Here is a 26,600-nt window from a genome sequence, read left to right on the forward strand (position 1 = left end):
TTATAGTCCAACAGTTTTATTTGAAATCACAAGATTTCAGGCACTGCTCCTTCGTCAGGTGAAGTGGAGAGATGCATAAAGACACAGCTTATATAGTCAGAGAATAATGCCAGATGATTACAGGTAATCTTTCTATCTGCCATTTATCACACCTCGGCAGAGAGATAATCACAGCGATCAAAGGTGTGAATGGTGTCCAAACAGGTTAGTCAGGAAAACATTACATCAAAGAACAATGAGGTGGGGTCACAAGGGGTCAAATGTTGTGGATGCTGGGTTCTGTATGAAAAACAAAAAACAGACAAAAAAACATCCCACCATCAAACTCACCATGGACTACTCCTCAGAATCGGTTTCATTCTTGGACACACGAATCTCCATCAAAGATGGACACCTCAGCACTTCACTCTACCGCAAGCCCACGGACAACCTCAGGATGCTCCACTTCTCCAGCTTCCACCCTAATCACGTTAAAGAAGCCATCCCCTATGGACAAACCCTGCGAATACACAGGATCTGCTCAGACGAAGAGGAACGCGATGGACACCTACAGACGCTGAAAGACGCCCTCGTAAGAATGGGATATGACGCTCGACTCATCGATCGACAGTTCCGACGGGCCACAGCAAGAAATTGCATAGACCTCCTCAGAAGACAAACACGAGACACAACCAACAGAGTACCCTTCGTCGTCCAGTACTTCCCTGGAGCGGAGAAACTACGCCATGTTCTTCGCAGCCTTCAACATGTCATCAATGACGACGAACACCTCGCTAAGGCCATCCCCATGCCTCCACTACTCGCCTTCAAACAGCCGCCTAACCTCAAACAGACCATCGTTCACAGCAAATTACCCAGCTTTCAGGAGAACAGCGATCACGACACCACACAACCCTGCCACGGCAACCTCTGCAAGACATGCCAGATCATCAACACAGATGCCATCATCACACGTGAGGACACCACCCACCAGGTACATGGTACATACTCATGTGACTCGGCCAATGTTGTCTACCTCATACGTTGCAGGAAAGGATGCCCCGGAGCATGGTACATCGGCGAGACAATGCAAACACTGCGACAACGGATGAACGGACACTGCGCAACAATCGCCAGGCAGGAGTGTTCCCTCCCAGTCGGGGAACACTTCAGCAGTCAAGGACATTCAGCCTCCGATCTTCGGGTAAGCATTCTCCAAGGCGGCCTTCGAGACACACGACAACGCAAAATCGTCGAGCAGAAACTGATAGCCAAGTTCCGCACTCATGAGGATGGCCTCAACCGCAATCGTGGGTTCATGTCACGCTACATGTAACCCCACCTGATGTAGGGTCACCCAGACTCAAGTCGTCGTTGGCTTGTTTTCTCTACACAGATGCGGCCAGACCTGCTGTGATTTCCAGGGGGGAAAAAAGAATGTTTTTTTGTGTTTTTTGTTTTTCACACAGACCCCAGCATCTGCAACATTTGACCCCTTGTGACCCCACCTCATTGTTCACAATCACAGAATCACAGAAACCCCACAGTGCAGATAGAGGTCATTTCGGCCCATCGAGCCTGCACCGACACATATACCACCCGATCCCCGTAACTCCTACACCAACACATATCCCACCCTATCCCCGTAACCCCACGTATTTAATCCCCCTAACACTAAGGGTCAATTTATCATAGCCAATCAACCTAACCAGCACATCTTTGGACTGTGGGAGGAAACCGGAGCACCCGGAGGAAACCCACGCAAACACGGGGAGAATGTGCAAACTCCACACTTCTTTGATGGAATGTTTTCCTGACTAACCTGTTTGGACACCATTCACACCTTTGATTGCTGTGATTATCTCTCTGCCGAGGTGTGATAAATGGCAGTTAGAAAGATTACCTGTAATCATCTGGCATTATTCTCTGACTATATAAGCTGTGTCTTTATGCATCTCTCCACTTCACCCGACGAAGGAGCAGCGCTCCGAAAGCTTGTGATTTCAAATAAAACTGTTGGACTATAACCTGTTGTTGTGTGATTTCTTACATTTGTCCACCCCAGTCCAACTCCGGCATCTCCACACCTTAACTGGGATAGTCTTAGAGGGTGCAGAATTCTTAAAGTGCATCCAGGAGAGCTTTTTGAGCCAGCATGTAGAAAGTCCTACAAGAGAGGGGGCGGTACTGGACCTAATTCTAGGGAATGTGGCCGGGCAAGTGGTAGAAGTGTTAGTCGGTGAGCACTTTGGTGACAGTGACCATAATTCAGTGAGATTTAAGGTAGTCATGGAAAAGGACAGAGATGGACCTGAAAAAAGGTACTAAATTGGGGGAAGGCCGATTTTAATATAAGTCAGGATCTGGCCAAAGTGGACTGGGATCAGCTACTTGTAGAAAAATCCACATCGGAGCAATGGGAGTCTTTCAGAAAGGAAATTGAAAGAGTACAATGGCAACATGTTCCCGTAAAGGTCAAGGGTGGGACCAACAAGCCCAGGGAACCTTGGATGTCAAGGGATATACGAGGGAAAAAAAGGGGGCTTTTGGCAAATACAAAGGACTAAAGACAGAGGATGCCCTAGAGGAGTATAAAAAGTGCAGGGAGATACTTAAAAAAGAAATTAGGAGAGCGAGGCGGGGCCATGAAATAACACTGGCGAGCAAAATAAAGGAAAATCCTAAGGTGTTTTATAAGTATACTAGCTGGAGTGCCCGGCAGTGCCGAGGGTTTTTTGAGGGCGTGTTGTTATGAAAGAAGTACAAATAATTTGTCTGCGTGGGAAGGAGAGAGAGAGAGAGAAAGAGAGAGAGGGAAAGAGAGAGTGGGAAGGAGAGAGAAAGGGGGAAGGAGAGAGAGAGAGAGGGAAGGAGAGAGAGAGAGAGAGAGGGAAGGAGAGAGAGGGAGAGAGGGAAGGAGAGAGAGATGGAGAGGGAAGGAGAGAGAGAGAGGGAAGGAGAGAGTGAGAGAGAGGGAAGGAGAGAGAGAGAGAGGGAGGGGAGGAGAGAGAGAGAGGGAAGGAGAGAGAGAGAGAGAGGGAAGGCGAGAGAGAGAGAGAGTGAAGGAGAGAGAGAGACAAGGAGAGAGAGAGACGGAAGGAGAGAGAGAGGGAAGGAGAGAGGGAAGGAGAGAGAGAGAGAGACAGAGAGGGAAGGAAAGAGAGAGAGACAGAGAGGGAAGGAGAGTGAGAGAGAGAGGGAAGGAGAGAGAGAGGGAAGAGAGAGAGGGAAGGAGAGAGAGAGGGAAGGAGAGAGAGGGAAGGAGAGGAGAGGGAAGGAGAGAGAGAGAGGGAAGGAGAGAGAGAGAGAGGGAAGGAGAGAGAGAGAGGGAAGGAGAGAGAGGGAAGGAGCGAGAGAGAGACGGAGAGAGAGAGGGAAGGAGAGAGAGAGGGAAGGAGAGAGAGAGGGAAAGGGGTGGGGGGAAGGGGTGGGGGGAAGGGGTGGGGGGGAAAGGGTGGGGGGGAAAGGGGTGGGGGGAAGGGGTGGGGGGGAAAGGGGTGGGGGGGAAGGGGTGTTGGGGGGAAAAGGGGTGTTGGGGGGAAGGGGTGTTGGGGGGAAGGGGTGTTGGGGGAAGGGGGTGTGGGGGGAAGGGGGTGGGGGGAAGGGGGTGGGGGAAAGGGGTGGGGGGAAGGGGGGTGGGGGGGAAGATAGAATTGAAGGCGCTAGATAAATGCAAGCTGGGTTAACGGCGTTTCTTAGAATCCCTCTGACATCCACTACAATAAAGAGAGATATTTTGAAAGCATTAGCAGTGCAACCTCTTGCAGAGGCCGAGGCGGATACCAATCTGGATGAGCAGAGCCTGGCCACAGAAGCTGAGGAAGCGAGCGCCAGGGCGGCTGCAGAGGAGGAAGCAGCAGCCGAGCGAGAGCAGGGTGGCGGCAGCCAGCGCCATGGTGCGGCAGCCCGAGCGAGAGCGAGCCCGGGCGCCGGTCGGTGCAGCCCCGCAGCGGAGCAGAGGCTCCAGCACCCAGTGCCACTCGGGCTCGGAGGCGGGCAGCCGGCGCCGGCACAGCCGCTCGAAATGGCCGTCAAAGTAGGCGAGCCTCCGGGCGAAGGGCAGCGACCGCGGCCCCGAGCAGCAGCTCCTTCCCCGCCGGCCCATCATCGCTGCTCCTACTTCCGCGAGGCCGGGGTGACAGGAGAGAGGGGAGAAAGCGGCGGAGACCCCGTGGGCGGCATAGCACCTGAGGCCCGGCCTGAGTCACCTGAGCTGAGCTCCCGCTCCCTCCGACCTAAAGAGCTCGACAGTGACATCCTGCAGAGCGGAGAGGCCCGGGTGACAGGAGAGAGGAGAAAAAGCGGAGAGAAGGAGGAGGCCAGCCTTTACCAAGATGGCGGCGAAGGCGGGCCGCTGGTTTGGAATCGGGCCCAGCGGGACGGGCGGTGCCTAGCTCGGGCATGGCTGGCGAGGAGAGGCCGAGGCTTCGAGGCCTGAGGCCTGCAGGCAGCTCATCCACTGTGGATGCAAACAACCTGCGAGCGGAGAGGCCGGGGTGACAGGAGAGAGGGAAGAAAGCGGAGAGAAGGAGGAGGGTGAGGGTGGGACTGGGGCCCATGGTCGGACAGAGGCAGAGTTGCTCCATCACAAACAACAATGGCCGCCGCTTGTTTTTCAGTTTGAAGGATTAGGCCCCGCCCACACATGCCATGAAATGCCCCCGTGACGCAGCGCGCTCCCCCCCGTAGGATTGGTCAACCTTCACATCACTCAACGCTAATGAGCGGTAGGATTGGTCAACCGCTAATAGGTGGAATTTTGCCGTTTTTTGAACATTTTTTGTATACTGTCCGAACAATTTTTATCTGACCAAAAAGTAAATATGCCTAGGACACCCCCCTAATCATAACCTTTCTTTTGATATATAACATATGTGTAGGAACGCTCTATAACTTTTGAGTGATGCCCAGACAGACAGACAGACACCACTATCCTTTTATTTTATACTAGCTGAAGTGCCCGGCGGTGCCGAGGGTCTTTTGAGGGCATGTTGTTATTGGAAGAGAGAGAGAGAGTGACTGGGGAGAAGAGAGAGCGCGACTGGGGGGAAGAGAGAGCGACTGGGGTGAAGAGACAGAGCGACTGGGGGGAAGAGAGAGCGCGACTGGGGGGAAGAGAGGGGGGAAGGGGGGGAAGAGGGGGGAAGGGGAGGGGGAAGAGGGGGGGAAGGGGAGGGGAGGGGGAGGGGATGAGGGGAGGTGGGAGGGGAGTGGGGGAGGGGGGGGAGGGGAGGGGGGCAGGGGGGAGGGGAGGGGGGGAGGGGAGGGGGGAGGGGGTGGAAAGGGGGTGGGGGAGGGGAGGGGGGAGAGGGGGTGAGGGGAGGGGGAGTGCGGAGGGGTGGGGGGAAAGGGGGGAAGTGGGAGGGGAGGGGGAAGGGGAGGGGAGGGGAGAGGGGGGAGGAGGGGCAGAAGAGGGGAGTCCCCGAGCCCCGCCCCCGATGTCCCGAGCCCCGCCCTCCCGAGGCCCGATCTCACGAGGCCCGATCTCCCGAGCCCCGCCCCCCGATCGCCGATCTCCCGAGCCCCGCCCCCCCCCCGATCTCCCGAGGCTCACCGCCCCCCCACCGATCTCCGGAGGCCCGATCTCCCGAGCCCCGCCCAAGCCGGCTTCAAGAGCAGAGAGAGAGACGCCGCCGCACAACCTACCGCGTGAGGCCCGGCCGGACTCAAGTTGCGCGCGCTGACTCCTGCCCCAGCCGCCTTTACTAACATGGCGGCGGTGGCGACGCTCGGCTCAGGCCCGCCCCCTCCAGCCTTCACAAAGATGGCGGAGATCACGAGCCGCTTGTTCAGCGCGACGGGAGTTGCCTAGAGGCCTGGAAAAACGGTTAAAGGTAGGAAAATTCTAGATGTTACAGAAAAGATTTACAAATTAATTAACTTTTTTAAAAAACAATTTGTGTTTTAAAAGCAACCTTTTTTTTGCTGGAAATGTAGATTTGAAAAGAAACACGCAGAAAGCGGGAAAAAGAAATGAAAAGTTTGGAATCAAGATGGCGGCGACTCACTTCGGTTCAGAACGATAAGGCCCGTCCACACACGCACCGATTGGTCGACCGTCAGGTCACCGAAGCGTAGGATTGGTCAATCGTCCTGTCACTCGACTCTAGGAGGGCTCGCCCGCAAGCGACAGGAACCCGCCTCTGCCACGTAGCGATTGATCGACCGTCGGGTCGCTCGACCGTACGATTGGTCGACCTCGACATCACTCGATGCTAATGAGCGGATAATGAGCGGAATGTTGAACGTTTTTTGGATACCGCGGGCGCAATTTTTGTCTGGCCGAAACGTAAATACGCTTATGATGGTTCTGGAATCATAAGCTTTCTTTCGATGTAACACATGTGTAGGTACGCTCTATAACTTTCGAGTTTATTCAATACAGACAGACAGACGGAATGACAGACAGACGGAATGACAGACAGACAGAAGAACCGCTTTGTCTATATATATATATATATATATAGATATAGATATAGATAGATAGATAGATATATAGATTAAGGGCAAGAGGATAACTAGGGAAAGAGTAGGGCCCATAAGGGACCAAAGTGGCAATCTGTGTGTGGAGCCAGAAGATGTAGGTGGGGTTTTAAATGAATTTTTTGCATCTGTGTTCACTATGGAGAAGGACGATGTAGACATAGAAATCGGGCAGGGGGACTGTGATATACTTGAACATATTAGCATCGAGAGGGAGGAGGTACTAGCGGTTTTAGCAGGCTTAAAAGTGGATAAATCCCCTGGCCCGGACGAGATGTATCCCAGGCTGCTGTGTGAGGCAAAGGAGGAGATTGCAGGGGCTCTGACACAAATTTTCAAAACCTCTCTGGCCACAGGGGATGTGCCAGAGGACTGGAGAACAGCTAACGTAGTACCATTATTCAAGAAGGGTAGTAGGGATAAACCAGGGAATCACAGGCCAGTGAGCCTAACATCAGTGGTAGGGAAATTATTGGAAAAAATTCTGAGGGACAGAATTAGTCTCCACTTGGAGAGGCAAGGATTAATCAGGGATAGTCAGCATGGCTTTGTCAAGGGAAGATCATGTCTGACCAATTTGATTGCATTTTTCAAGGGGGTGACTAGGTGTGTGGATGAGGGAAATGCTGTGGATGTGGTTTACATGGACTTCAGTAAAGCTTTGTGAATGTAAAAGGTATGATCAGTAAGTTCGCAGATGAAACAAAAATTGGTGGGGTGGTAAATAGGGTAGCCTCAGTCTGCAGGACGATATAGATGGGTTGGTCAGATGGGCGGAACAGTGGCTAATGGAATTTAACCCTGAAAAGTGTGAGGTGATGCATTTTGGAGGGACTAACAAGGCAAGGGAATACACAATGAATGGTAAGACCCTAGGAAAGACAGAGAATCAGAGGGACCTTGGTGTGCATGTACATAGATCCCTGAAGGCAGCAGAACAGGTGGATAAGGTGGTTAAAAAGGCATATGGGATACTTGCCTTCATTAGCCGAGGCATGGAATATAAGAGCAGGGAGGTTATAATGGAGCTGTACAAAACGCTGGTTAGGCCACAGCTGGAATATTGTGTGCAGTTCTGGTCGCCACACGATAGGAAGGATGTGATTGCTTTGGAGAGGGTGCAGAGGAGATTCACCAGGATGTTACCTGGGCTGGAGCGCTTCAGCTATGAAGAAAGACTGGACAGGCTGGGGTTGTTTTCCTTGGAGCAGAGAAGGCTGAGGGGGGACCTGATTGAGGTGTACAAAATTATGAGGGGCATAGATAGGGTAGATAGAAAGGAACTTTTTCCCTTAGTAGAGGGGTCAATAACAAGGGGGCATAGATTCAAGGTAAGGGGCAGGAGATTTAGAGGGGATTTGAGGAAGAACTTTTTCACCCAGAGGGTGGTTGGAATCAGGAACTCACTGCCTGAAAGGGTGGTAGAGGCAGGAACCCTCACAACATTCAAGAAGCATTTAGATGAGCACTTGAAACGCCATAGCATACAAGGCTATGGACCAAATGCTGGAAAATGGGATTAGATTAGACAGGGCTTGATGGCCGGCACGGACGTGATGGGCCGAAGGGCCTCTTTCTGTGCTGTATAACTCTATGGCCTAGAAATTCGGTTGGTAGCGCCAGTGATTAGTGCCTAAAGAGCCCGAGAATTGGGGCGTTACCCAATTTTTGGGTGGGCGCAGTGAATATCGCGCCACCTCCCATATTGAGTATCCTTTTAGCGCCGGCGCTAACTCTTTTCGCTCACCCGCAGGCGCAGGCAGATCATGACGTCAGTTCAGTGTGCAACGCCTTTTTGGCGCCCCGGACCGGATATTCGGTGGCGCCCGCAACCTTTTCGCCTGGCGCTATTAGTGACAGTTGGATGGAGCGTTCCCAGGCCCTTCTCGGACTCGGGGGGCACTATTTAAAGGGGACAGCACTGGTATAAAAGCTGCAGCCATTTGGGCTGGCCATTCTGATCGTTGCTGGAGAGAGTTGCTGACCTTCTGTTGGACAGTAATTTTCTCATTGAGCCTTCGGAGGCACTGGCACTGGCAGCTTGAGGGCCCGGCTCCCGAGCTGGTGATGCAGCATCTGAAAGCAGGGAGGTGGAAGAGTGGCTTTAGCAAAAGGACAGCTTGGCAGCAAGGGATGCCAGATTGTGGCAAGGCTATGACATGGGTCCACAGTGAGAAAGCATGCTGGCGGGGGGAACAAGTGGAAGGAGACAGTTGTAAAAGGTGAGAACCTTACCATCGCTGTCGACAATGGGGTCGGCAGCTGCAGTGGTTACAGGACCACTCAGACGTCCTCCAAGAATCTGGTGGACTCTCTCCTCGAGATCCGTGAGAGTGACCACTTGTGGAGGTCCTCCACCGGTGCAAAGCTGGTCTTTGCCAATCCTCACCAGCTTGGACTGCAGGGGAAAGGAGGGGAAGTTATGTTACATGATGCCCTGAGTGATCATCTCATGCCCCCCATGGTGCAAGAGCCCTTACATGATGCCTTGAGTCAAATGTGCATGTGTGTGCCCAGAAAGGGCCATGGGTGCTTGCTGGCAGATGGCCAATGGGGCACAGCCCACCCTGTAGCCATAAAGTCAGGTGCAAATGAAGGGATGCAGAAGTTTGCAGAAACAACACTCACCCTCACGACCCGAGTGAGGTCGTTGAATTTCTTTCTGCGTTGGACAGGGCTGCTGGTCACCATGCTGCTGGAGTTGACCCTCTGGCATACATCCCTCCAAGCTTGTTGGTAGTCCTTATGATTCGGCCTCGTGCCATTGTTTGGGTAGAGAACATCTCGCCGGCGCTCCACTGCGGTCACCAATTGCTCCAGAGCCTCATTGGTGAAGCGCTCTGCTCTCTGTCTCACCTTCTCCATCTGGTCCAAGTTTTTAGCGCCAGAGAAGGGCCTGCGCCGATTCTGAGGCCTGCAAGGCGAAGAGTGTGGATGCTGAAGCTGACTGACCCACCCCTTTAAGAGCTGGCCGGCGCCTGGAAGTCTCGTGGTCATCAGTAATTGAGAGCACCTGCGCTGCGCCCGTCTGCTCCGATATTGGGTTGCGCCAGAAGTTTAGCGCCTTAGGAGTCCCGTGTAACGCCTGAATTCGCGCCTCAATCCCCTTTAGGGGCGATGCAACCCAATATCGCGCCAGGCGGCGATAAGTTTTGTCTGGCTATAAACTTTGCGCAACGCCAGTTCTAACGCCTCAAGCGGGGCTATACCCAATTTCTAGGCCTATGACTCTAATCACACTGCTTGAGGCTCCGGTATCCACTAGACACGTCCCGTTTGTATGTTCTACTTCTACTTTCACACATGGTTGTCCCCAATTGTCACACCTGAGGGGACACAGGTATTCGGGCTGGGCGCAGCCCCTTCATTGTGATCTTAGTGTATCACTTCCTTTTGCAGCATCCACCTTCCCAGTGACCCCTAGTTGTTTTAGGGCTTCCACTAAGGCCAGCGCCGCCTGATCGGTTATGGTTGCCTTTGTCTGCTCTGTAGGCACAGTGGGCCTTGTAATCGGTTCTTCATTTATATCTTTCCTCGGTCTTCTGCAGTCTCTTATAAAATGTCCCTTTCCTCCACAATTAAAGCATTGCTTATCCTCCATAGCGGGGTAACCTCCTTCCTGTTTCCATCCCCTTATCTCACACACCTTATCCTTTTGTCTCGACATAATTAGGACCCCCTCTACTTCTTCCTGTCTTTCTCTTTCAAAATCTAGGGCCATTTCCCGCAAGGTCTGTACCTCAGTCTGGTTGCCTTGTGGGTCATACATGCTTCTGTCACTGCTCTAATATGTGGCAGGCTATTAGCTATTAATGCTCGCAGCCAATGATTCAGGGGCCCTGCTGCAAGGTTAGCTCTAACAAGTATCCCTCCACAGGCCGTGTTATATACCGGCCACAACCTTTCTGCATAACTTTCAGGACTCTCCCCAGGTCTTTGCTTAGTTTTGCCCACCTGTTCGAATGGATTACCTGATCTGTAGTGTATGTGCTTTAAGTCAGAACTACTTTTTACAGCTCCTGTATACTGTAGTACCGGCAGTGACCACACCGGTATATAAGCTGTGCGCATGCCTCTGTACCCCAGTCTAGAGATTACCCTCCTCCAGTAAAGACCTGTTATTTGTTTATGTACAGCATCCGTGTAATTATTTATCCACTGAACCACGGATCTAACAGTGGCGACGAGTGTTAATGCGAATCTACCTGCAACATAAAAAAAAAAATAGTCGAGTCCAGGAACACGGGCATCGACTGCGAGCAACCGCCCAGCAGTCAGGCAGAGATCCAACTTCGCTGGGGAGGCTGTGGAGAGCCGAGCTTGGTTCCCCAGCCACAACGAGCAGTAAGAGACCGACGACACGTCCAGAGCAGACCCTTCCCGAGCAGCGGCGGCTGGAGCCGACCGACGGTAGAGCGGGAGAGCCGGGCAGCGTCGACGGGGTAAGAAAGAGGGTGAAGAGAGCAAGGCGCAGCCGGGGGTTGATCACCGAGCAGCGTCGAGGAAAAATACTGCAAACCGGAGAGAGAGAGGGTAAGAAACAGCCGGGTTCTAGACTGAGCGGCGTCGACAAATATCAAGAGAAGAACGTGCAGAGCACAGCCAGGGATCACGGGCTGATCAGGGTCCGCGGGGCGAAGCAAGGGGAGACGCCATTGAGCCGCGGAGAAGCAGGGAGAGTGCGGGAGACGCCATTGAGCCGCGGAGAAGCAGGGAGAGTGCGGGAGGCGCCATTGAGCCGCGGAGAAGAAGGAAGAGCGCGGGAGACGCCATTTTGCGAAGCCGCAGCGGAGAAGACGGGCGAGCGCGGGAAGGAAGGAAAACACGGGAGACACCATTTTGTGCCAGCGGAGAAGAAGGGGAAGCGCGGGAGGCGCCATTGGTGATAGTTAACGCACAACCAAGGATGCCGAAGAGTGACAGTATCTCTACGTTCGACAATGAAGTCGAAGATTGGGCGACATATGTGGAATGTATTGAGGTGTACTGCAGGGCGAATGAAGTGCCAGATGCTAATAAAGCACTGGTTCTGTTAAATTCCATGGGTGCAAAAACTTATGGGTTACTGCGAAATCTAATAACCCCAGAGAAGCCGGTAAACAAGAATTTTGAAAGCATAGTAGAAATCCTACAGGACCACTTAAACCCCACACCGCTGCTGATAGCAGAACGATTTAAGTTCCATAAAAGGAACCAACACAAAGACGAAAGCAATGCTGAGTACCTAACGGAACTGCGCAAGCTATCGAAATACTGCCAGTTTGGAGCGGGACTAGCAGACACGTTAAGGGACAAGTTTGTGTGTGGGCTACAAAGTGAAGGAACCCAGAAACGGCTTCTATCAGAAAAGGACCTTACGCTGGACAAAGCTTTCAGTATGGCAGTATGCCGCAAGGGGCGCTGCAGAGATACAACGGAGACCGCAAGAATATGGCACCAACGAAATGACCTATGGAACAGGGAAGTGCTATCGCTGCGGCATGCCCAGAAAGATTGTTGGTTCAAGGACCAAGTGTGCAGACAGTGTGGGAAAGCAGGACACATAGCAAGAGTCTGCAGGTCTGGGAAGAAAACCAACAGTAAGAAATCTCCACAGGAGAAGTACAAAAACGTACACCAGGTGATGGACAGTGGTTCAGACAAACAGAAAAGTGACACAGACTCCGGAAGCAAGGAGCTGGGTTGTCTGAAACTACATAATGTAACCGAAATGGAGGATCACCAGACTATCTGGGTTACACTCAAGATAGACGGAGTCCAAGTGGAAATGGAATTGGACACAGGGTCAGCTATAACAGTCATAAATCAAAGAGACTACAAGCGGCTATTTTCACACATACCCTTGAAAGCTACAGAGATTGTCTTGAAGACGTATGCGGGGCAAAAAGTCTACCCCAAAGGAAAAATAAGGGTGAAAGTGACATATAAAGGTCAGGAAATACCTAAAATGGATATATATGTATTGCCAAATGGAGGACCACCACTGCTAGGACGTGAATGGATCCGGAAGATACATTTAGATTGGCATTCCATACAGGCACTGAAGGTGGAGGCCAAAAAGGATGACGACGTCACACCTGGACGACTGTCAAAAATGCTAACTGACGCAAAAGAAGTGTTCCAGGAGGGACTAGGAACACTAAAAGGAATAACAGCAACAATTAAAATAGAGGATAATGCAAGCCCAAAGTTTCTGAAGGCCAGACCAGTGCCTTATGCGATCAGACCAGCGGTTGAAGCAGAGCTGGAAGGGTTGGAACGTTCAGGAGTACTGTCCAAAGTGGACTGGAGCGAGTGGGCTACACCCATCATTCCGGTAATGAAGAGGTCGTTGAGTAATACGCCTGGGGAACCAAAGAAGGTCCGCATCTGTGGGGATTTTAAGGTGACAGTGAACCCAGTCCTTCACACGGTGCAATATCCGCTTCCACGAATTGAGGATATTTTCGCCTCGCTATCTAGTGGTAAACGCTTCACCAAAATTGATCTAGCCCAGGCGTACTTGCAAATGGAGGTAGAAGAAGCTTCGAAACATTACCTTACGATCAACACCCATAAAGGTCTCTATCAATACAACCGGCTGGTGTTTGGAGTAGCCTCGGCTCCGGCTATCTGGCAAAGGGCGATGGATCAGGTCCTGCAAGGGATTCCAGGGACCCAGTGTTATTTGGACGACATCTTGGTCACGGGCGAAAATGACGGTGATCACCTCGCTAACTTGGAGAAGGTGCTTGCCAGATTAAAGGAGTATGGGCTATGAGCTAATCGCCACAAGTGCGAGTTTTTCCAGAAACAGATCTCGTATTGCGGCCACGTCATCGATGAAGAGGGCTTACATAAGTCCCCTGACAAGATAGAGGCAGTAGTCAAGGCTCCAGCACCGGAAAATGTGTCACAACTGAGGTCGTTCCTCGGGCTGGTAAACTATTACCACAAGTTCTTACCAAATTTGTCTACAGTGTTACACCCGCTGAACACCCTACTGCAAACAGGGGTACCATGGAAGTGGGATGACGAACGTAGACGAGCTTTCCAGAAGTGTAAAGAATTGATCACATCAAAAGAGGTGTTGGCCCATTTCAACCCAGCACTACCAATTCGTTTGGCACGTGATGCATCACCCTACGGCATTGGAGCGGTGCTGTCGCACAAATTCCCAGAGGGGTTGGAGAGGCCAGTAGCCTTTGCGTCTCGGTCACTAACCTCAGCCGAGCGCAACTACGCCCAGATTGACAGGGAGGCCCTCAGCCTAGTATGGGGAGTAAAAAAATTCAACCACGATCTACATGGACAGAAGTTCACCTTGCTGACTGACCACCAACCACTTGTCTCCATCTTTAATCCTAAGAAGGGCGTGCCAGTAATGACTGCACAGCGGTTACAAAGATGGTCCCTGTTTCTAGGGGCGAATCAATATGAAATAGAATATAAAGGCACGAGACAGCATGGGAACGCTGATGGGCTATCGCGCCTGCCACTGCCTACGGTGGAGGAAGCATCAGCAGTGGACCCTATCGAGATATTTTATTCGTCGATAATTGAACGATTGCCAGTAACAAACGCGGATATAGAGGAGACCCACAATGATCCGACGCTGTCATGGGTATATGAATTGACGGTGAGGGGATGGCCAACACATGGCGACTCACTGTTGCCAGCATTCTCATCCAGAAGAGAACAGCTGTCAGTATGCCAGGGGACAGTGATGTGTGGATCCAGAGTGGTGATTCCACCCAAGTTAAGGGAGAGAGTGCTAAATGAGCTACATGAAGGTCATCTGGGGGGGAGTGAAAATGAAAAGCCTAGCTAGGGCTTATGTGTGGTGGCCGGGAATTGATCAACAAATCGAAGACCTAACTTAGAGCTGCTTAGGATGCCAGAAGGTCCAAAATGCACCACCACATGCCCCTCTACACCCATGGGAGTGGCCCTCCTCTCCATGGCAACGGGTGCACATTGATTTCGTTGGTCCATTCATGGACTCAATGTTCTTAATAGCAGTGGATGCTCATTCAAAGTGGCCTGAGGTGATAAAGATGTCTTCAACCACTACAGAGAAAACTATTGCAGTCCTACGGACCATATTTGCCAGAAACGGGTTGCCAGAGCAGATCTGCTCTGATAATGGACCACAGTTTGTGTCCGACGAGTTCCAAAAATTCATGAAAAGGAATGGGGTAAGGCATTACACATCCGCCCCGTATCATCCAGCCACCAATGGATTGGCTGAGAGGTTCGTACAAACCTTTAAGAAGGCGATAAAGGCCATGTGCGATGAGGAAATTCCACTACAGCATAAGATGGACAATTTATTATTAGCCTACCGAAACGCGGCGCATGCAGTTACCAACCAGACCCCGGTCATGATGTTCTTTAACCGAAGGGTGAGATCTCGTCTGGACTTGCTCAGACCAAATGTGCGAAGAAATGTTGAGGACCAACAATTCCAGCACATCAACGAGAAGCCGACAAGGAGCTTCAATGTAGGGCAACCAATCTTGGCCCGGGACTATTGAACAGAGAAGTGGCAACCCGGAACGATATGTACAAGGCAGGGGCCATTAATGTACACAGTGGATGTCGGGGAGAACATTGTGAGATGCCACGTCGATCAGATCTTAGCATCACAGGAATGCGTCAACCCCATGTCTCGAGTACCTGGGGATGAACCCGACATACCGGTAGTATCTACTTCAGACCCAGTAGCAGTGGAACCCGATGAACTACCCGATGAAAGGGGGTCAGAATCGCCTCTGCACCAAGAACAAGAACCTCCGGAAAGGCGCTATCCTGAAAGGGTCAGGAAGCCGCCCCAAAGACTGAATCTATAAATGGTCTTTTGTTATTGAATGTACATGTAAAAATGTAATTGTTATTTGAATATTAAGGGGGTATTATTAATCTAAAAAGGGAGGAATTGTAGTGTATGTGCTTTAAGTCAGAACTACTTTTTACAGCTCCTGTATACTGTAGTACCGGCAATGACCACACCGGTATATAAGCTGTGCGCATGCCTCTGTACCCCAGTCTAGAGATTAACCTCCTCCAGTAAAGACCTGTTATTTGTTTATGTACAGCATCTGTGTAATTATTTATCCACTGAACCACGGATCTAACATGATCCATACCCTAGTGCTATGGTGATTTGATCTTTAACTTTCTGCAATGTTCCTGCACCCCTTTTTGTGGCAGCTGGTAATTGATAGCGTAAATAGTAACATCTTAATGTGTTCTGGTTCATCACACTCATTTATCGTGGCTGCAGCTGCTACTTCCTGAAACATAATTGTAGGGTCATCTCCCATTTTTAGTTTCCCTAAATCACCCACCATTTCTTTCAATTGCGTCGTGTTATACGGTATGGTAAAATCACTCTGTAATGCCCCTCTATTCTGTGCTCCTGCAGGGGGACCAAATTTCTGCTGCCTCATAGGATTCATTGGCGGTGGGACCGGGGGTTCTGGTACTTCTGGTGGGTGTCTGAATTCCCCTTATTGTGGCCCATCATCAGTCCACTTTCCTTCCTCCTCGACATCCCTTTCCTCTCGGGTCATTAAGCATATTATCCCCTTCTCTACCGATAGACAAGCTTTCAATCGCTCAATTTCCTTTCGGCATTTAGTGGGATCCGCTTCTCCCGCTTTCTGTTGCTCCGACACCTTAAATGCTGTTTTTACATTGCTTAACTCTTCCTCAGCTGAGGCTGCCTGCCGATGTTGCTTATGGCTTTCTTTCTCCCATTTATCAGCTCTTCGCCAATACTCCGTCACCTGACACTGCAAGTATTCAGAATCACAGAATCTACAGTGCAGATAGAGGCCATTTCGGCCCATCGAGCCTGCACCGACACATATCCCACCCTATCCCCGTAACCCCACATATTTAATCCCCTAACACTAAGGGTCAATTTATCATAGCCAAATCAACCTAACCTGCACATCTTTGGACTGTGGGAGGAAACCGGAGCACCCGGAGGAAACCCACGCAGACACAGGGAGAATATGCAAACTCCACACAGACAGTCGCCCGAGGCCAGATTTGAACCCGGGTCCCTGGCGCTGTGAGGCAACAGTGCTAACCACTATGCCACCGTATTCTATGTTACTTTCCCCTTTCACTTTCTCAGCTTGTCTCTGTTCTTTTAATTCCTCTAAATCTTTTAGCAAACGGTTCACCACCGCTTCCCTGTCGCTCGCCTTTTGTTTCAGTTGCTCAATCTCTTTCTTATTTGGAACTAATTGTCTGTGATAGGCTAACAGCTTTACACCATGGCACCTTTCCAAACGGACCTTCCGTCCATTCTTTTGCTTTTTGTACAGGGTCATCGATCTGCACAATATCCCTAACCCATGGTTTATCTGTATCAAATTTTGAACTAATATATTTTGCTACCAAATCCTCTATACTTCTCACTTTCTTGTCCGGCATTGTTATAAAAATGCTTTTTCCCCTCGAGGTCCCTTCGTGGTTCGCCAATTTATGTAGCACTTTCTCTTACTGCTGTTCGGACCTCGAGAATTACGAATTAGCTTAACAATGACAGACAAGGATGTGATCAATAAAATTGGTCTTTTAATCTGACTATAGTTCAAAATTCAAGTGTACATAGAAGCACCTTTGGCAATAAATTCAAAGAACTCCCGGCAATAAATATGCCTGCAACTTATCAATTCAAAGTATATAAAAATGCCCCTTTAATGATTCAAATGTACATAAAAGTACCCTCTTTAACTTTATCTAAGCCCATGTCCAATTGTCATACATACTCCTCCATTTCTGGGTGATCAGTCAAAGGAAACTGTGAGTCGAAACATGAACTGGCCAGCGTTCTCACTTCAATCTTCCTCCTGCTCTGTCTTCTCTGTTCTCCTTCTTATCTCTGAAAACTCCCGTCACTGGGTTACAAGGCCTCGTTGATCGTAAATTACTCTCTGCCTCCCTTGGATAGGTCCGTCCAAACCTTCCCTGATTGGAGTTCCATCTGTATGACACATTCCTATTCCTGTGAGATGTATGTTCTCCCCTTCTTGTCCAGGTGGCTTCTCAACCAAAGAACACATACTGACCATCATTTTGTGTCTTCACAAACAAAGAACACATGCTGATTTCTTACATTTTAAATCCGTCCGTTATCATCTTACAATTCGTTCACAATTTCGATCTCCACACGGTAGCAGCGGTTTTATTACACTTTTCAGAATCTTACAGGGAGGGGCAAGTGCAAAACACACCCACTCTCAGAAATTTGAAGCCTGGGATATTTTAACTCCTGGGCCTCATCTACGGTCAGATGCTCACCCGAAAGGTGCAGAAAGTGACAGCTGGCTGGCGGGTGGAGGATGCTTGACAGCACTAAGGGAAGACTTGCCACCACACAAGGAGGGAAGGGGGAATCAGCAAGATCTCAAAGGTGGGATGGGGGAGGTGCTCTGGGCAGGGCAAGCCACCTCCTGGCACAGCAAAGGGAAGATTTACACTTGAGAGGCCTCTTCCGTCTGCAGATCAGTTGCAAACCAAAGGCAGCTTATGATTTCAGACCTGGTCAAAATGCCACTGACGTCCTATTGACTTCATAGGATCCTGATTAGCATTTATGCATGAGGTTCCTGCCTGAGTTGGGAGCCTCATCCGCCACCAAAAACTGCAGCGATAATGTCCTTTAGTTGTAATGGCAAAGTAGGAATGAGCAATAAATGCCACCCCTGCCAGTGACAGTGACGCCCACATTTCAAGAATGATTATTAAAAAATTAGAAATCATCGGGTATGGAGCAGGAAATTGAGCCACTCCATTTTAACTGCTGATCCGCTCCATTCCCACCCAGTGGAGAGAGTTAAAATTCACTCCTAATGATGTTATGATTCAATGTGCCTGATCATACTGCTACTTTGTAATTTCTGGATTTAGTTACAAGGTTCCACTTATGCACTGAAATATAAGTCTATTTCTTTCCTTTCACATGTGTGCCCCAACAGTTTTGCTGGTCCATTGTATATGGGTGTTACATCTATTTGACCAAGATGTACAGGCAATGGAATCAAGCTGTTTCCAAATAAATATTAACAGATCTGGACTCCTCCCACTCCCCTCCTGCGATACCCTCCCGAAACCCCTTTTCTGTCACTTAACACCCGATTTCCCCCCGTCAGATTTTTACCTACCTGCAGCCGCTCTATGTCCTCTTTCCACTGGGAATGGGCAGGAGGTTTAAATTTAAATGTGATTAAAATCACCGTGGTCTCTTGCTGCCTCTGGAAGGCAGGAAATTAACTTGCAGGTTCCCACAAAAAATCTGCTCTGTTAAAATCCATCTCTCTTGCAGCTTCAAATTGGCTAGAATATAATTTTAACTGGTGCAAAGTGAACTTTTGAAACCTTTAAAACTGTCCTCAGGTGATTAATAAAAGTGCAAACAGACAGTTCTTTACTTACAGTAAAAATGTTGGCAGCATTTAGGGGTAATAATTCTGCTGTACCCTCCTTGGTGCCCATAAGGCAAAATTGTGTATTTGCAGTCCCTAATTTTATGTCCTGCCAGGAATGGGTGCAATGCAATTTTGGCCCTTGGATGATAGTTAACAGAGCCCCAATACTGGTGTTTCAGTGTACATGTGGAATTATTTCCCCCCGATCAGACAGCAGGTATGGGTATCAAGCCACCAGTATAAAGACAGCATTAAAAATATCAATAAGGTGCTAACAAATGATGTTGCAGACAGATATTGATACGTTTCGAACAACATTCCCTCTTACATCCATTTTCTTTCTGTAATACTATACACTAAATGGATTACATTACTTTGGCCCTGAAATGATGTTGAGGAATACAAGCATATGAATGCTTAACATGTTAATTTGACCTCCCTCTCTCAGTTATTTTAGCAGAGGGGCTAACCCAAATTAATAAACCACAGCATCATTTCAGGACCTTTGTAAATTGTGCAACTGTGCTATAGAAACATAGAAGATAGGAGCAGGAGTAGGCCATTCAGCCCCTCAAGCCTGTTCTGCCATTTAATGAGATCATGGCTGATCATCCAAATTCAGTACCCTGTTCCTGCTTTCTCCCCAAATCCCTTGATCCCGTTAGCCTTAAGAAATATATCTAACTCCTTCTTGAATATATTTAGTGAATTGGCCTCAACTGCCTTGTGTGGTAGAGAATTCCACAGGTTCACCACTCTCTGGGTGAAGAAATTCCTCCTCATCTCTGTCCTAAATGGCTTACCCCTTATCCTTAGACTGTGACCCCTGGTTCTGGACTCCCCCACCATCGGGAACATCCTTCCTGCATCTATGTAAGAAATCACACAACACCAGGTTATAGTCCAACAGCTTTATTTGAAATCACAAGCTTTCGGAGCGCTGCTCCTTCGTCAGGTGGATCTAGTCTGTCTAGTCCTGTTAGAATTTTATAAGTTTCAATGAGATCCCCTCTCATTCTTCTAAACTCTAGCGAATATAAGCCTAATCGACCCAATCTCTCCTCATACGTCATTCCTGCCATCCCAGGTATCAGTCTGGTGAATCTTCGCTGCACTCTTTCCATGGCAAGAACATCCTTCCTCAGATAAGGTAACCAAAACTGCACATAATACTCAAGCTGTGGTCTCACCAAGGCCCTATACAACTGTAGCAAGACATCTTTGCTCCTGTACTCGACTCCTCTCGCTATGAAGGCCAACATACCATTTGCCTTCTTAACCGCCTGCTGCACCTGCATGCTTACCTTCAGCAACTGGTGCACAAGGACACCCAGGTCTCGTTGCACTTCCCCTTTTCTCAATCTATTGCCGTTCAGATAATAATCTGTCTTCCTGTTTTTGCCACCGAAGTGGATAACCTCGCATTTATCCACATTATACTGCATTTGCCATGCCTCTGCCCAATCACCCAACCTGTCCAAATCATACTGGAGTTTCTCGGCATCCTCCTCACAGTACACACGCCCACCCAGCTTTGTGTCATCTGCAAACTTGGAGATATTACATCTAGTTCCCTCGTCTATATCATTTATATATATTGTGAATAGCTGGGGTCCTAGCGCTGATCCCTGCGGTACCCCACTGGTCACTGCCTGCCACTTGGAAAAAGACCAGTTTATTCCAACTCTTTGCTTTCTGTCTGCCAACCAGTTCTCTATCCAAGTCAATACCTTACCCCCAATCCCATGTGCTTTAACTTTGCATGCTAATCTCTTATGCAGGACCTTATTGAAAGCCTTCTGAAAGTCCAAATACACCACATCCACTGGTTCTCCCTTATCTATTCTACCAGTTACATCCTTAAAAATTCCAGTAGATTAGTCAAGCATGATTTACCTTTTGTAAATCGATGTTGACTTTGTCCGATCCTGTCACTGTTTTCCAAGTGCTCTGTTATTACATCTTTTATAATGGGCTCTAGCATTTTCCCCATTACTGATGTCAGGCTTACCAGTCTATAATTCCCCATTTTCTCTCTACCACCTTTTTTAAATAGTGGGGATACATTAGCTATCCTCCAATCCATGGGAACTGTTCCAGAGTCTATAGAATTTTGGAAGATGACTAGCAATGCATCTACTATTTCTAGGGCCACTTCCTTAAGTACCCTAGGATGTAGATTATCAGGCGCTGGGGATTTATCGGCCTTCAATCCCGTCAATTTCCCTAACACCATTTCCCTACAAATATTGATTTCATTCAATTCCTCCCTCTCATTAGACCCTATGTTCCCCGACATCTCTGGGAGGTTATTTGTGCCCTCCTTTGTGAAGACAGAACCAAAGTATGCATTTAATTGGTCTGCCATTTCTTTGTTCCTCATTATAAATTCCCCTGATTCTGACTGCAAGGGACCTACGCTTGACTTCACCAATCTTTGTCTCTTCACATATCTATAGAAGCTTTTACAGTCAGTTTTTATTTTCCCTGCAAGCTTACTCTCATAATCTATTGTCCCCCTCTTAATTAATCTCTTTGTCCTCCTTTGCTGAATCCTAAACTGTTCCCAATCCACAGGTTTGATGCTTTTTCTGGCCAAATTATATGTCCTCTCCTTGGATCTTAATCTATCCCTAATTTCCCTTGTTAGCCACGGTTGGGTCACCTTTTTTGTTTTATTTTTATGCCAAACAAGGATGAACAAATTCTGCAGTACATCAATGTGATCGTTAAATGTTTGCCATTGCCTATCCACCATCAACCCTTTAAGTAACGTTCCCCAGTGCATCCTAGCCAACTCGTGCCTCATACCATCATAGTTTCCTTTATTTAAGGACACTAGTCTCTGAGTCAACTACTTCACTCTCCATTTTAATGAAGAATTCTATCATATTATGATCACTCCTCCCCAAGGGGCCTTGCACAACAAGATTGCTAATTAATCCTTTCTCATTACATAATACCCAGCCTAAGATGGCCTGATCTCCAGTTGGTTCCTCCACATATTGGTCCAGGAAACCATCCCGTATACACTCTAGGAATTCCTCCTCCACAGTATTGTTACTAATTTGGTTAGCCCAATCTATATGTAGATTAATGTCACCCATGATAACTGCTGTGCCCTTATTGCATGCATCTCTAATTTCCCATTTAATGCCATCCCCAACGTCAGCATTCCTGTTTGGGGGGCTGTATACAACTCCCACTAATGTTTTCTGCCCCTTGGTAATTCTCAGCACTGCCCATACAGATTCCATATCATCAGAGCTAATATCCTTCCTTACTATTGTGTTAACCTCCTCTTTAAACAACAATGCTACCCCACCTCCTTTTCCTTTTTTTTCCTGTCCTTCCTGAATATTGAATACCCCTGGATGTTGAATTCTCAGTCTCGGTCACCCTGGAGCCATGTCTCTGTAATCCCAATTATATTACATCTGTTTACATCTATTTGCGCAGCTAATTCATCCACCTTATTACGAATGCTCCTCACATTAAGACACAAAGCCTTCAGGCTTGATCTTTTAACACTCTTAGTCCTTTTATTATTATTATTTACTGTGGCCCTGTTTGATTTACACCCTTGATTTCTCTGCCTTCTACTTTTGCTTTTCTCCTTCCTATCTTTTGTTTCTATCCTTGCTTCCCTTTCCTCTGTCTCCCTGCACAGTTTCCCAACCCCCTGCCATTTCAGTTTAAACCCTCCCCAACAGCACTAGCAAACACTCCCCCTAGGACATCGGTTCCGGTCCCACCCAGGTGCAAATCGTCAAGTTTGTACTGGTCCCACCTCCCCCAGAACTGGTTCCAATGTCCCAGGAATTTGAATCGCTCCCCCTTGCATCATTCCTCTGGCCACATATTCATCTGAAATATCCTTCTATTTCTACTCTGACTCGCACGTGGCACTGGTAGCAATCCTGAGATTACTACCTTTGAGGTCCTATTTTTTAATTTACCTCTTAACTCCCTATATTCAGCTTTTAGGACCTCATCCCGTTTTGTACCTATATCGTTGGTACCTATATGCACCACGACAACTGGCTGTTCACCCTCCCCCTCCAGAATGCCCTGCAGCCGCCCCGAGACATCCTTGACCCTTGCACCAGGGAGGCAACATACCTGAGGGTTCACCTGAAACGTTGACTCTATTTTCTCTCCACGGATGATGCCTGGCCTGCTGAGATTTTCCAGCATTTCCTGTTTTTTATATTAGGCAACATACCATCCTGGAGTCTCATTTGCGGCCGCGGAAATGCCTATCTATTCCCCGTACAATAGAATCCCCTATCACTATAACTCTCCCGCTCTTTTTCCGCCCGTCCTGTGCAGCAGGACCGCCCATGGTGCCAGGAAGTTGGCTGCTGCTGTCTTCCCCCAATAAGCCATCTCCTGAAGAGATCGCAAAGTCTCTGTTTGAAGAATGGACTCAGTCGAGAATATTTTTGTGGACTTTATGGGCTGAGGGTGTTTTCCCTGTGGTGGGATCGCCCTGTGCAAATGCATGGGGGACTGGTTTGTTAAAACTCCAGAGAATGCATGGCAGTTGGCTGTGACAAAAGAACTGTCAGTTATCCAGAATGTATGGGGTCGCCTGACAGTCCTGGAAAAAGGAAGGGGGCCATTGAACTTTAAGCCACTCTAATATGCAAAGCACTTCTCACCTCCATCTCAGAAGAGAAGCAGAACAATGAACCCACTGGCCTCAGCCAGCCAAAAAGGAGCCAGTTTTTTTCCCAACACAAAGACCAAAAGATATGTCCCAGACTTAGGGCCATTAATCCAATACTCATGGGTCCGAGGAAGACCCATCACTGATTAAGCACCAGAGTGCTTAGAAACAAAAAGGATTTTAAAGATAGGTGGGAAAGATAGGGGTAGCCAGACTACTATAAAGATAGATTCTTTTCCACCATTCTTTCTCTCTCTCTCGCTCCCTGCTCCAACAAGATCGAACTAACAAGAAGTACCAGAGGAAGAAGCCGCTGAGCAAAGCGGTCGAGCCAAGCCGGTAACCAGATATCCCAGGCAAGCTGGGTGAGGTGTAAGGGGCTCAGGGTTTTTCTCAGAAGTGAAGCTTTTGGGCTATTCCGAGGGTGGGACCTTCATTTGGTTCAGTCAGGTGAAGGGGTTTATGCGACTGGGTAATTCGTTGGTAGGGGTGGAAGTAGAGTCCACCATAACAACAAGGGAATTACTGCTTGTTATAGTCCCCAGTTTTGTACTGTATGTATGTTGTTTGTAACCTGGATTTTATTCTCCACAGAGACAGTGATTTCGTTTAGTAGTGCATGTTTTAGCCAGTGTATGTTAGACCAAATAAATATAAGTTTGATTTTTCACTGAAGCATTCCTGTCCGTGACTTATTTCATTTACACTCTGAATAATAATTCCCAGGTATAGAACTTTCGTAAGGCGGGGGCGATTCGAACCGTCCGTCTAGCAATTGGGCTAGGATCAAAAACTGTTTACACTCCCTCAACAATATCCAAAGTGGTATATCTGTTTGAAAGGGGGATGGCCACAGGGGACTCCTGCACTACCTGCCTGCGCCTACTACTCTGCCTGGTAGTCATCCATTCCCTTCGTACCTGTGCATCCTTTACCTGCGGTGTGACCAACTCCCTAAACGTGGTATCCACGATGTCCTCAGCATTGTGAATGCTCCAGTATGTATCCATTCGCAGCTCCAGCGCCACAATGCGGTCTGTCAGTAGCTGCAGCTGGATACACTTCCCATGCACATAAGAACATAAGAAATAGGAGCAGGAGTAGGCCAATCGGCCCCTCGAGCCTGCTCTGCCATTCAATAAGATCATGGCTGATCTGATCCTAACCGCCAATCTACTATCACAGAACCATCTCCTGAATCTAACAGAATTAAACACACGAAATAGGAGCAGGATCAGGCTACATGGCCCCTGGGCCCGCTCCGCTACCCACAGGGCCATGTCCGATCCGAACCTAGACTCATGTCCAAATTCCTGCCGCTCCCCGTAACCCTTAATTCCCTTTACTTCTAGGAAACTGTCTATTTCTGTTTTAAATTTATGTAATGATGTAGCTTCTACAGCTTTTTGGGGCAGCATATTCCATGGACCTACCACCCTCTGAGTGAAGTAGTTCCTCCTCATCTCAGTTTTGAAAGAGCAGCCCCTTATTCTAAGACTATGCCCCCTAGTTCTAGTTTCACCCATCATCGGGAACATCCTCCCCGCATCCACCCGATCCAACCCCTTCACAATCTTATATGTTTCAATAAGATCGCCTCTCATTCTTCTGAACTCCAATGAGTAGAGTCCCAATCTACTCAACCTCTCCTCATATGTCCATCCCCTCATCCCCGGGATTAACCGAGTGAACCTTCTTTGTACTGACTCGAGAGCAAGTATGTCTTTTCTTAAGTATGGACACCAAAACTGTATGCAGTATTCCAGGTGCGGTCTCACCAATACCTTGTACAACTGAAGCAATACCTCCCTATTTTTATATTCTATCCCCCTAGCAATGAAAGCCAACATTCCATTGGCCTTCTTAATCACTTGCTGCACCTGCATACTAACCTTTTGAGTTTCGTGCACCAGGACCCCCAGATCCCTTTGTACTTCAGTACTTTCCAGTTTCTTGCCATTAAGATAATAACTTGCTTTACGATTTTTCCTGCCAAAGTGCATAACCTCACACTTTCCAGTATTGTATTCCATCTGCCAAATCTCTGCCCACTTACTTAGCCTGTCTATGTCCCCTTGCAGGTTTTTTATGTCCTCCTCACTCACTACTTTCTCTCCCACCTTAGTATCATCTGCAAACTTTGATATGTTACACTCAGTCCCCTCCTCCAAATCGTTAATATAGATTGTAAAGAGTTGGGGACCCAGCACTGACCCCTGCGGAACACCACTAGTTACTGATTGCCAGTCTGAGAATGAACCATTTATCCCAACTCTCTGCCTTCTGTTAGATAGCCAATCTTCTATCCATGCCAGAATATTACCCCCAATCCTGTGATTTTTTATCTTAAGCAATAATCTTTTGTGTGGCACCTTGTCAAATGCCTTTTGGAAGTCTAAATACACTACGTCCACTGGTTCCCCTTTATCCACCCTATACGTTACTTCCTCAAAGAACTCCAGCATGACTTCCCCTTCATAAAACCATGCTGACTTTGTCCTATTAAATTATGATTATCCAAATGTCCTGTTACTGTCTCCTTAATAATGGACTCCAAAATTTTACCTACCACAGATGTTAGGCTAACCGGTCTATAGTTTCCAGCCTTCTGTCTACTGCCCTTTTTAAATAAGGGTGTTACATTAGCAGTTTTCCAGTCTGCCGGGACCTTTGCTGAGTCCAGGGAGCTTTGGAAAATTATTACCAATGCATCCACAATCCCTACCGCCACTTCCCTCAAGACCCTAGGATGTAAGCCATCAGGTCCAGGTGATTTATCCGCCTTGAGTCCCATTACTTTACCGAGTACCACTTCCTTAGTGATTTTGATCGTGTTTAGCTCCTCCCCCGTGGTCGTCACATGGTCATCAGGGACACAGGAAGTGTCCCTGATTTCCCACATAGTACAGGAGGAGCATGCCACATGGCCGAGCTGTGCTGCCATGACCTACCCTTTAATTAATTCAAATTAAATTAAATCAAATCAATACCACTAATTGCACTATAATTAAATGATATACACCAGGGCGCTTGTTTACTAG

Source organism: Somniosus microcephalus, chromosome 2 (genome assembly GCF_052327205.1).
Source record: "Somniosus microcephalus isolate GS21.2 chromosome 2, FLI_Smic_1.0, whole genome shotgun sequence".
Lineage (NCBI taxonomy): Eukaryota > Metazoa > Chordata > Chondrichthyes > Squaliformes > Somniosidae > Somniosus > Somniosus microcephalus.